The sequence below is a fragment of the Tupaia chinensis genome, unplaced genomic scaffold (assembly GCF_000334495.1).
Source record: "Tupaia chinensis unplaced genomic scaffold, TupChi_1.0 Scaffold000113_1, whole genome shotgun sequence".
In the NCBI taxonomy this organism is placed as follows: domain Eukaryota; kingdom Metazoa; phylum Chordata; class Mammalia; order Scandentia; family Tupaiidae; genus Tupaia; species Tupaia belangeri.
Genome location: NW_006159577.1, coordinates 7,196,734 through 7,207,323, shown reverse-complemented (window position 1 = coordinate 7,207,323; position 10,590 = coordinate 7,196,734). Strand labels below are relative to the sequence as shown.

Sequence of the window (10,590 nt, the reverse complement as noted above, 5' to 3'; positions counted from 1 at the left end):
TATCTCTATATATCCTGTTGGTTCAGTTTTCCTGATGATCTCTGACTAATACACAGACTAAATCTTTTAAAGCTATGCTGATATATAGATAGCAGATTTGCTGCCCAGTAGGAGAAAACATTTTCTAGGAGGAAGAAAATATTTGTAGCTGCTCGTGACATACTGATTTGCTGTATAATAACATGCCTATCTAATTACTTCATGGTTGGTATAAAATGTTGGGCTTGAATTATTCATCTGGATTTTGGTTTCTCTGCTTAGATGTTCTTGTATCATTTTATGAAGTCAGAATGGTCAGAATGACCATTGAGCCCTGGTTGAAGGACTAGCTGATGGGACCTTGATGTAGTTCTGGTGAAAGTCAAACTTAGAAGTACCATCAGGGATATCACCAGTCCTAACTTCAGCCCTGACCTCCCAGAGAAGAGCCCTCTGCCAGAGGAATACTTCATGGATAGGTAGAGTCTAACTACTAATCCCAGGGAATAGGATTTATCTTTACTAGCCTGGATCATGTGGGAATCAAGAAGGCTGAGACCTTTCACTAGAACCCACCCCAGTGGAACAGGACAAGATTTAAAGACCCTCATTTAGACTGTTGTCTTTTTTTTTTTTTTGAGAGATTTTCACTGTAGGGCGCATGCGCTCGCCAGACAGACAGAGAGAGACATAGAGACAGAAAGCGAGAAATCACCCCCCAGGGGGGATGGTCACGCCGCAATCCCTTCTCCTCCATTCTCCTCTCGGAATCTTGGGCACGCACGCACACGCGCCTGGCATGAGTTTTAAGCCACCGGGTCTGGGACACGAACCGCGGTCGACTACTTGGGAATCCAGCGACATAGCCATTACGCTAACTGCTGGTTCCCTAGACTGTTGTCTCTTTGAATTTGCACTTTTCTTATCCTACACGCTTCATTCTCCCCAGACCTATTAGTTGGGCTTTGTTTGTTTGTTCTTTTACTGAAAGAGAGACAGAGAGAGAAAGAGAAAGACAAACACCCTTAATAGGGTCTCAGCTGTAGTCATCCCACCAGTCTTCCTAGCCAGCCAGGATCACAAATATGCACACATGTATGCCTGGTGTGAACAGGTCAGCCAGAGAACTAAATCATCACCCTCCCTATAGTTCCAGCATGACAGAGCAGTGCCATTGTAGGCCCTGGTTTGGTTCTCTATCTCTGTTTGTAATGTCTTTTTCTTTTTAAATTTTGTCAGGCTTTTATTTGAATTTTAAATTTCTCTTTTAAATCAAGAGTATAGTTTTTCTTATTTTAATTCTATTACATTTTTAATTATTTAATGTCAATTTTAGGATTCAATATTCAGAGACAAATGATGCAAGAGTAAGCAAAAATGGTGATACTAGTAATAACATGTTAAATGGCAATATATTCTCTTCTCTAATGTGGTGAAATAGTCAATATTGTATCTATGTCAAAAACAATAGTTATTCTAGGTATTTCACTTTTAGCTGAACAATGAATTATTATTACTATTATTTACATTTAATCACTATGTATCATTACAGCATACCAAATGAACTTTCCAATCATGAATACACTATAAATCAGTCTAGTCAAAGACATCACTATATGCATTATAATCAACAGATTTATTTCCATTTTGGGTCCCTTAAATATTTTGCTTCTTTCTTTTTCTCCTCGATTCCTCCCCTCACACGCTCTCAGCCTCCCCCATTTTCTCCCACTGTCTTTAATATTATCATTGCTCTCTATGCTTTTAGACCAATTATCATCACTCTAGCAGAAACTGAATGTCTATAACCTCTTATCAATCAACATACTTCTTTTCTAGTTCTGTTCCTCTGTCTCCCTTCTTCATTTTACCTTTTCTCCTTTCCTTCAAACATTTACCAAAAAGTTACTTCAGTTTGAAAGGCAGTGAAAAACCCACTGATAGATTGATTGACTGTTTTACCTACTTACTATAGAGCTATTCAGATGGATCAGTCATTGGAACTAGAAGGACTAGACGATGAAAGATGAGAAAGAATGGAAAATTTGAGCAACTGAAAGAGGTTTAAAATGGATAAGTATGGAGCAGAAAGGAGGTGGTGGCAAGAGACAATGCAGGAGGTGTTGACAGCAGCCAAACCATGCAGGGTCTTGTAAGCCATTTTGTACTTTGGTTTAGCAGGGAAACCAATGCAGCATGTAAGCATTGGAAGTAGTGTATAGTTAAAGACACATTTTTAAAGGAGAGTCATAGTCAGAGTTGCGTTTTAGATAACTTGGGTGCAGACCATGGGTTAGGGAGGGGCAAGAGCAGAACTGGGGAGACTATTGAGGTTGCTATTGTAGTAAGTAGTTGAACTAAAAAGGAGGAGTCAACTAAGGCAGGAGGCAGTAAGGAGGGAAAGAAATGGAAAAACAAGGAAGTGAACAAATATTTATTTAGGAGTGGAGGCCACCACTCTTGGGTATTAAGCAAATGTAGGTCCTAGATGAGTAGGGGAAAGTCCCTATTTCTAACAAGTTCATAGTCTAATTAATATAAGTGATTCTTAGTCTCTAGGATGGAATAAAGAGCTTATGTCAGAAGGGTCAATATCTTTGGGAAAGGGGCAATTGGTTTAAGATACATTTAAAAATACCCATTTTTAAAAGTTAATATTTTTCTGGGGCCAGCAGAAGGTACAGTGGTTACATCACTGGACTGCCACATGGTCTACCCTGGTTCAAATCCCTGACCCAGTGACTTGAAAATCACAGTGGACACATGTGCATGCATGCCCAAAGTCCTGGGAGGAAAATGGAGGAGAAGGTATTGTGGCATGGCCATCCCATCTGGTGGGGATGATTTCTCACTTTCCCTCTCACTGTCTCTGTCTCTCTCAGGCAAGCACATGCATCCTATGGCAAAAACCTCTTAAAAAAAAGTTAACTTTTTCCATGAGAAAAGAAGAGAACACACTACCAGAAGGACCTTGATGCTGCAATCCACTTTCAGACTTAGCCAGTATCAGATAGTGGGCACAGGTACACCTAGAATACTCAGGGAGATATCCAGACTTGAACTAGGAACTGTTCCATATGGGTCTGCCTTGAGGAATGTCATATTTTACCTCTGTACCTCACTGCCTGATCTCCCCCAAATGCCCATTTTTAACACAATCTACAGAAAGAGTCATTCCATGAAATCTTGGTGAGATCCATAGAAAAGCATGCAGGAGTCATGAGTTTTAAAATGTGTCAAGATGCTGGCATAAAAGGAAGCAGAACACAAGAAGAGACTGTAAGCTTTTGGGATTCATGTGTAGTTGAGTCAAAAAAAAAGAGACAATGCAATTTAAAAAACAGTTTATTTTATTTTATGAAGGAAACAGAGTAATCTATGGGGAGATACAGGGAAATGTCTCCTTTGTTTGGAATCCCCCTTTGGTCATGCACATGGAAGTCATGTACCTATCCCGTGTTGCTAGGGGGCACCTTCCTTATGTATCGAATTTGGTATCCTTGTAACATTTAAGGAAAATAATATTTAAAGCATTCACATTCCTTGTGTTGCCAGAGGTGGAGGCTTAAATTGTCTTTAGAGCTAAAGACTCCCCACATTGGGAGAAATTACTATTTGATGCATCTGGCTGTGCAAAAGATGAAACTACAGTCTGAGTCTAGAATGGCCAATGAGGCTTCCTTTGCATGAGGATAGCAACTCTGTTGAGGGGATGGGTGACTCTGCAATGATTTTATCGTGTGACCAGATTTGGCTTCAGAGAGTAAGGACATGACCATGGAGGTTTAGTAGGAGGATTAAAAGTAAACTCCAGCAACCTGGCAGCTGTCTTGGAGCTTAAGGAAAGGGAGCCAATGAGGAGCCCCTGTAAGAATATTTGGATCATGGAGATCTGATATCGTCCCTCCCCCCTCCCCCACTGAATTCTATTGTATGTTCCCTAAACTTTGACAACAGTTAAGCATTTCAGTTTGTGAGGACTGTTTTGTGACTTGGGGCTAGGTAGGGAATAGCAAGATGGAATAGGTGACAAGGCAGGTAAGAGGTGGCTAAGTACAACAGTGGCAGCAGTACAAGCAGGAACATGCATGGATGTATTTCCTGCATATTCTTGAGGACATTTAGGGAGGAGCCTGTACCACGATGGAAGGGAAGCTCAGCTTACAGTTACTTGGTTATTAAAAAAAACTGGTTTCTAGAGGATGGAAAACTTAGCTTTCGGATATTGTCACGAACTCCAAAGCACCAAGAGGAAGAAGCACTAACTGTATTGGTCTCCTTGAGATGCCATAACACAATACCATTGAGTGGGTGGCTTAAACATTCTTTTTCTCAGTTCTGGAAGCTGGAAGCTCAAGATCAGGGTGCCAACATGATCAGTTTTCTGTTGTAGGCTCTCTTCCTGGCTTGTAGACTGCTGCCATTTTGCTGCATCCTCATGTGGCCTTTCCTTGATATCTGTGTGCCAGGGATGGGGAAGCAAGCTCTCTGGTATTTCTACATATAAAGGCAATAATCCCATGATGAAGGCTTCATTCCATGATCTCATCTGGACCTACTGCTCCCTAAAAACCCTGACTACTAATACCATTGTATTTGGGGGCTGGGTCTTCAATATATGAATTTGAGGAGCACGCAACATTTAGTTCATATCACTGCCAGAGAGGCATTGTAGAACAACATCTTGGCTCCCAGATGATTTTGTGAGTTTTCTAGCAGGGGCCAGCTAGCTATTTATTTTTTCATAGGAATATGAGTCTTAGGATGGACCTGGTCAGTCCAGGTGGTCCCTTGAAGACTTGCTACAGAAGGAATCAGTCTGGCCCAGAAGCAGTATGAATGATGATGAAACATCTAGAACTTATGTGCTTTAAGTGTTCATGTGCTGGACACTGCATGTGTGTTATCATTAAGTCTTCACAGATATCCTGTCAGATGAGCATTGTTACTATCATACAAAAATGGCAAAAAGAGGCTCAGTAAGAAGCCACAGGCTGCCTGGCTAGTGCACCTGGCCAGTCTCACTCAGAGCCCAAGGTCCATTTAGGTTAGGTGAGTTGACCTAAATGCTCAGTTTCTGGAAAAGTAAACCAAGACGGAAGGGCCTCACTCTACACCTGGGGTTAATCATCCATACATGAGGTCCAGAGTCTCTGTTGGGACACTCACCCTCCCACCCCTGTTTTTGTTACTGACCAGCTAAATCTTGGTAAGGCAAATGTGTTCAATATAGGTGGCTCCACCCGTGCTGCCTGTAGAAAGATGTCCTCCAGGAATCCTGTTTCTGGAGCCCATTATACTCATTGAGGTGAGTTCTATCACCTAGACTTGGGAGTTGTAGGGGTCCCATGCTTAGCACAGCCCAAGCCAAGGTCGCTCCTGTATGGAGGATGAGCCACAAAATGCCTTCCAGGTCCGTATGAAAACCACAGCAGATCGCACAGTCTTTACTTAAGGATGTTATAAATTGGGTCCCTTTGGCACCTTTGTGAAAAAAGCCAGTTGTCAAATCATGTGATACAGGAGCCAATCTGCACTTAAAATGCTTACTGTAAAATTAATGGACCTCGTTAACAGAGATCTCCATAAAATATAGATGACCAGAGTCCCAAGGGTGGAAATGGAAAGTGATCACCCCTGCTGCAGTATGTAATTTACTGAAGGCTATAAGTTCACAAGATGCTTTGCAGAATGTTTAAAATGATGAGGTTCTTGGCCCCAAGGACTGCAAGCCTCACAGAGACTGAAATCGTTGAGTATCGAAGTTCAAACTCACTGCAACCTGAGATCGTTATCAGATACAGACGTGAGGCAGAAAGGCTAAAGACAGCTCTTCGCTTTGAGGAAGGGTTTAAAGGAGATTAAGACTGATGATCATGGAAGAAAGGCACAATGTTAACTTAGAGTGTAAAGGAAACGTATGGATGTCTTAAAGGCCTCAGAAACACAGACCTATATTAAATGTCAAATTAAAAGACAAGTCATTAATGATAGTAAATGCCTGCATCTGTTAAAATGCAGCAGAAGCAAGCCATGGGCTTGGGGAGACACGGATCATTTCTATTGCACTGATCAAATTACCTTGGTTATGTCTTCTCTGGGGGCAAAAAAAACCCCTACCACATTTGGAAAAGCTGTGGTTCAACATTTAAGTGAAGTCTGGAGCCCAAAGTAAGTTTTCGACGTGGGAAGGAGCAGTACTTAGTACACAAACACATAAGTGAGCTGTGTGCCCACAGTCTGATGAATAATGAAATGCCTCTCCTGCCCCTCCTGTCATGCCATCTTCCTTCTAGAAGTGCTGAAAAATTAACTTGCACTTAAAGATGCATCATCTGATAGATGTGACACATCTCTAAATTATATTGTGCAACCTCAAAATGCATTAGTCATATTTACTATTACCTGCTTAACTCTAGGTTTCCATTTGGAAAGCCATTGTTTTCTGACAGGTTTATATTCAAAATTACAGACTGGGCTGATGGCCTATGACTTCACTCCAGATAAAATATCTGGTATGTGGAAACAAGGAAAAGGAAACATCCATGTTTTCTCAGTACTTGTTATCTTTCTTTTTTTTTTCCCTAAGGATTTTGCTAGAGGATGCATGTGCTTGCTGGAGAGAGAAAGGTAGAGAGACAGTGAGATAGTGAAAAGAAAAGTAAGAAATCACCCCTTAGGGGCATGGTCACACCACAATCCCTTCTTCTTCATTTTCCTCCTGGGATTCAGGGTACACACGCACATGCACCTGGTGTGATTTTCAAGTCGCCAGGTCTGAGACTCAAACCTTGGTTAGTCTTGTGGGAGTCCAGTGTATTAGCCACTATGTCACCTGCTGACCTCCACAGTGGTTATTATCTTAGGGAAAATACATAGACTGTGTATTGCTCATCCTGCCCCATTGAACTTTGCTTGTGCTAATGAGTCAGTGGAATTGTAGTGTGTTTCAAAAATTCATTTAGCCAAGCAGAAATGGCTAAAAAGGAGAAAGTGCTGGCCAGCAGTACCTGGGCACCTCCCCTTCCTCTCGTGTGTGCACCTGACTCTGACTTTCAGAAGGCAGAGCTGGGCTTCCTTTGGATAGTCCTAAAGATGGTTTGACCACCGCTCAAGAATCCCCACAGCTGGCAGGCTAACTGACTGCTAGTCAGAGGTGATTCTGTTTCTCCTCCCTTCTCTCTCTTACTCCCCTTTTCTCTTCTCTTTCCTGTTTCTCTCTGTTTCAGATATTATCATATTAGGGGTGTGTTTGATGGTTTTGAGAAGGTGGCAGTGGTCTCAGAACTCACTTGAATCCAGCCTTCTCTCCCCAGGACTCTCTTCACTTAATGTCCAGGGGGGCATTGGAGCACACAACAGCTGAGAACTTCCTGCTAACACTCTCTTGTTAACTGGACCTGAGACCCAGGGCAAGACTCCCTGGTAAAATAGGTTGGCTGGGGCCAGCTGGTGATGCAGCAATAACTCAGCAGTGTGATGCTAGACCCACAGGGGTAGGTCCCAGGTTCCTGTTCCTAGGCTTCTCTGTTCATGCCTTGTACACATGTGTGTGCCAGTGACCTGGGCTGACTGAGGCTGGGGGTGATTCAAGGCATGTCTATCTCTTTTTCTCTCTCTTTCATGGATGAAATAAATAAATAAACTTTTAAAAATGGGTTTGACCATTTTTCTCTACTCAATCTAGATGGTTTTACACTCTTTGGCGTCCCAGCAGCACTGATAACCAGATAGAACCAAATATCAAGAGAGAGCCCTGTTTTGTCCTTACATTCGGGGGCGATATGGCATGGCTGCTGAGTAGACAGAGTAGCCCAAAGCTAGTAGCACTTGAGCAACCCAGGCATTGGCTTGCCCTGGGTGCCACTCTTCCTAACGGGGTAAAGAGAGTGTGATGGGGAAGATTCCTGTTTCTTCCTCTAGAGCCCAGGAAAATCATCTACATCAGTTACTTGCATTTTCTAGTACAACAGCTGCCCTTTTTTGAGTATCTCTATTATTCTCACCAAGTGGGAAAGCATCCAAGTGTGAATTCATACAAATCAAAAAAAAAAAAAAAAAAAAAAAACAGCAAACAAAATTCCCAAAACACCATTTGGATACATTGTATTTTAGATATTGTTATGACATATAATTAGCTATTAAAATAAAAAATGTTTCCAACAAAACAAGGAGTTTATTAACTAGTAAGTGGTAGGTTCTATTTTCTTTTAATGCATCTTAAAAATAATTACTAGTCTTGAGTGATTTTTTTAAGGACATTATCTGAAATTGTTTTGTCAAGATTGCTTTAGTCAAAAGTACAGTTTCATTTTCTGAAATCTGCAAATCAACTTTGTTTTATATAATCTGTAATAATAATGATGACCTTATTTCTCAGCATCTCTACCAGGTTAAGTGTTTTTAAAATTTCAAGGATGAGTTAATGGTTAGAAATAGGTGTCTTTTTTTCTCCTTCCTTCACTCCACCTTTTCCATCCACTGAGGTAACAACTACCTGTCCCACCCAGAGACACTGGCCAGAGCAGGTCCTGACAAACCCGGCAAGGACTCCCCAGTCCAGGAACCTGACTCCTCAGCCCTCAGTGACTGTATAAGTCTGCTCTAAGTGCAATAACAAAATGACCACAAAAAGAATGACTTAAAGCAACAAACATTTGGCATTTCAGAATTTTGTAGATCTAAAGTCCTACACAGATTGTACTGTGCTAAAATCATTTGTTGGTGGAACCAGCAGTTAGCGTAATGGCCATGTTGCTGAACTCCCATGTAGTGGACCGTGGTTCGAGTCCCAGACCTGGTGGCTTAAACTCATGCCAGGCACGTGTGCGTGTGTGCCCAAGATCCTGAGAGGAGAATGAAGGAGAATGGATTGCAGCATGGCCATCCCTCCTGGGGATTGATTTCTCACTTTCTGTCTCTCTGTCTCTCTCTGTCTTTCTGGTGAGCGCATGCCCTATAGCAAAAACCTCTAAAAAAAAAATCATCTGTTGGTAGGGCTGGTTTCTTTCTGGAGGTCTTAGGGAACTATCTGTTTTCTTGACTTCTCCAACTTAAATGATTTTTTAAAGTTTATTTTTTGATATATAGAGAAAGTTGGAGGCCCCCTTGACAGGGTCATGTTGCACCACAGTCCCCTTACCCCAGCCCTCCAGCTAGTTAAGATCTTAGTTGCATGTGGTTTAGGTCAACTCAGGATCTGAACCGAAGGTCAGCCATGTGGCTTTCAGCAACTAGAGATTTGAACTGAAGGTCAGTCATGTGGCTTTCAGCAACTAGAGATTTGAACTGAAGGTTACTCATGTGGCTTTCAGCAACTAGAGATTTGAACTGAAGGTCAGTCATGTGGTTTTCAGCACTGCAGCACAGCATGCTACTACCTGTGTCACTGTGCTGGGTCAACCTTTTGTGACTTTGAGAGGCTACTTGCAACTCCCATGGTTTCCATTTTCCAGCTCCAAAACAATCAAGGGTATGTTGAGTGCATTTTATTTTATTTTGTTTTGTATTTTAATTACCAATAGGCACGTATGATTGCTAGAGACAGAGAGGAGGAGAGACAGCATCTTCCAATGACATGTGGTCACACAACAATTCCTTCATTTCTTTCTCCACCCTGTCAGAATTTGGGGCACACAGGCGTGATTTTTTTTCCTTTCATTTAAGTGCGAAAAGAAGACTACAACTTATACATACTTTACTTGATCGAAAGATTTCTTATTGCACATAAAATGTTTTATGTGGTTGATCTCGGCTGTGTTCACACTGACTTCAGATTCTCTATGCTCAAGATTGCTTAACTGTTGCTGTTGATGCTGCTTTTTTTTCTTTCAGTATGAAGGTGGGTGCTTTCATGTAGTATCATTTTTAAATTCCTTCTCTGGCAATTCTTTCCTGGATTCTTTGCTTTGCATAATTATATCTACAGTGGAACCAGCATCCTAAAGTCACTAAGATAAATCCTCCTACTCTAACATCATATGATCTAATTATATTAGTTAACAAAAAATGTCCAAGGTCAGCCACAACTGATCCTAATGAACCATATAATATGGACTCCTGTGCACAGGGAATGTTTTCAACATCTAAAATTCCTAGGAGGTTGAAAGTCTTCCCTTTCGCTGGCCCACCAGGCTCCGATGCGGTGGCCATGGGGAGGAGTCAGCACCTACAACCCCACCCTAACTTGCCTGATGTGATTTTTAAACTGCTGGGGCCAGGATTTGAACCACAGTCACTTTGTTGGGTCTGTCTCCCTTAGTTGTTTAAATAGAGGGTCAGTCCTTCAGTACTTTATACAATTTTTATCTCACTGACTCTATCTTCTGCCTCTTGTTCCACTTCTAAGGACTCATGATTAGATTGAGCTTTCTTAGATAATTCAGGATAATTTCCTCATTTCAGCATCAGCTGTTTGGCAAACTTAATTGCACCTGCAACCTTAATTTTACCCCTTTGCCATATAAAACAACACATTTGCAGGTTCTGAGATTATGATGTGGACATCGAGGTCTGCTTTTTGTTTTTGTGTTTCCTGCATCCTCTGTGCAACTCAGTCTAACTGTGCCCCACCTTCTTTACTTGGTAGGGGAATTCTGTTAGAGTTGGCAG

The 10,590-nt window shown here is 41.7% G+C and overlaps 1 pseudogene; it reads right to left on the bottom strand.

The window, feature by feature from the left end:
* Positions 1–9,944: 9,944 nt before the first annotated feature.
* Positions 9,945–10,131, bottom strand: LOC102500107 (cytochrome c oxidase assembly protein COX20, mitochondrial pseudogene; annotated as a pseudogene).
* Between the last annotated feature and the right edge of the window lie 459 nt (positions 10,132–10,590).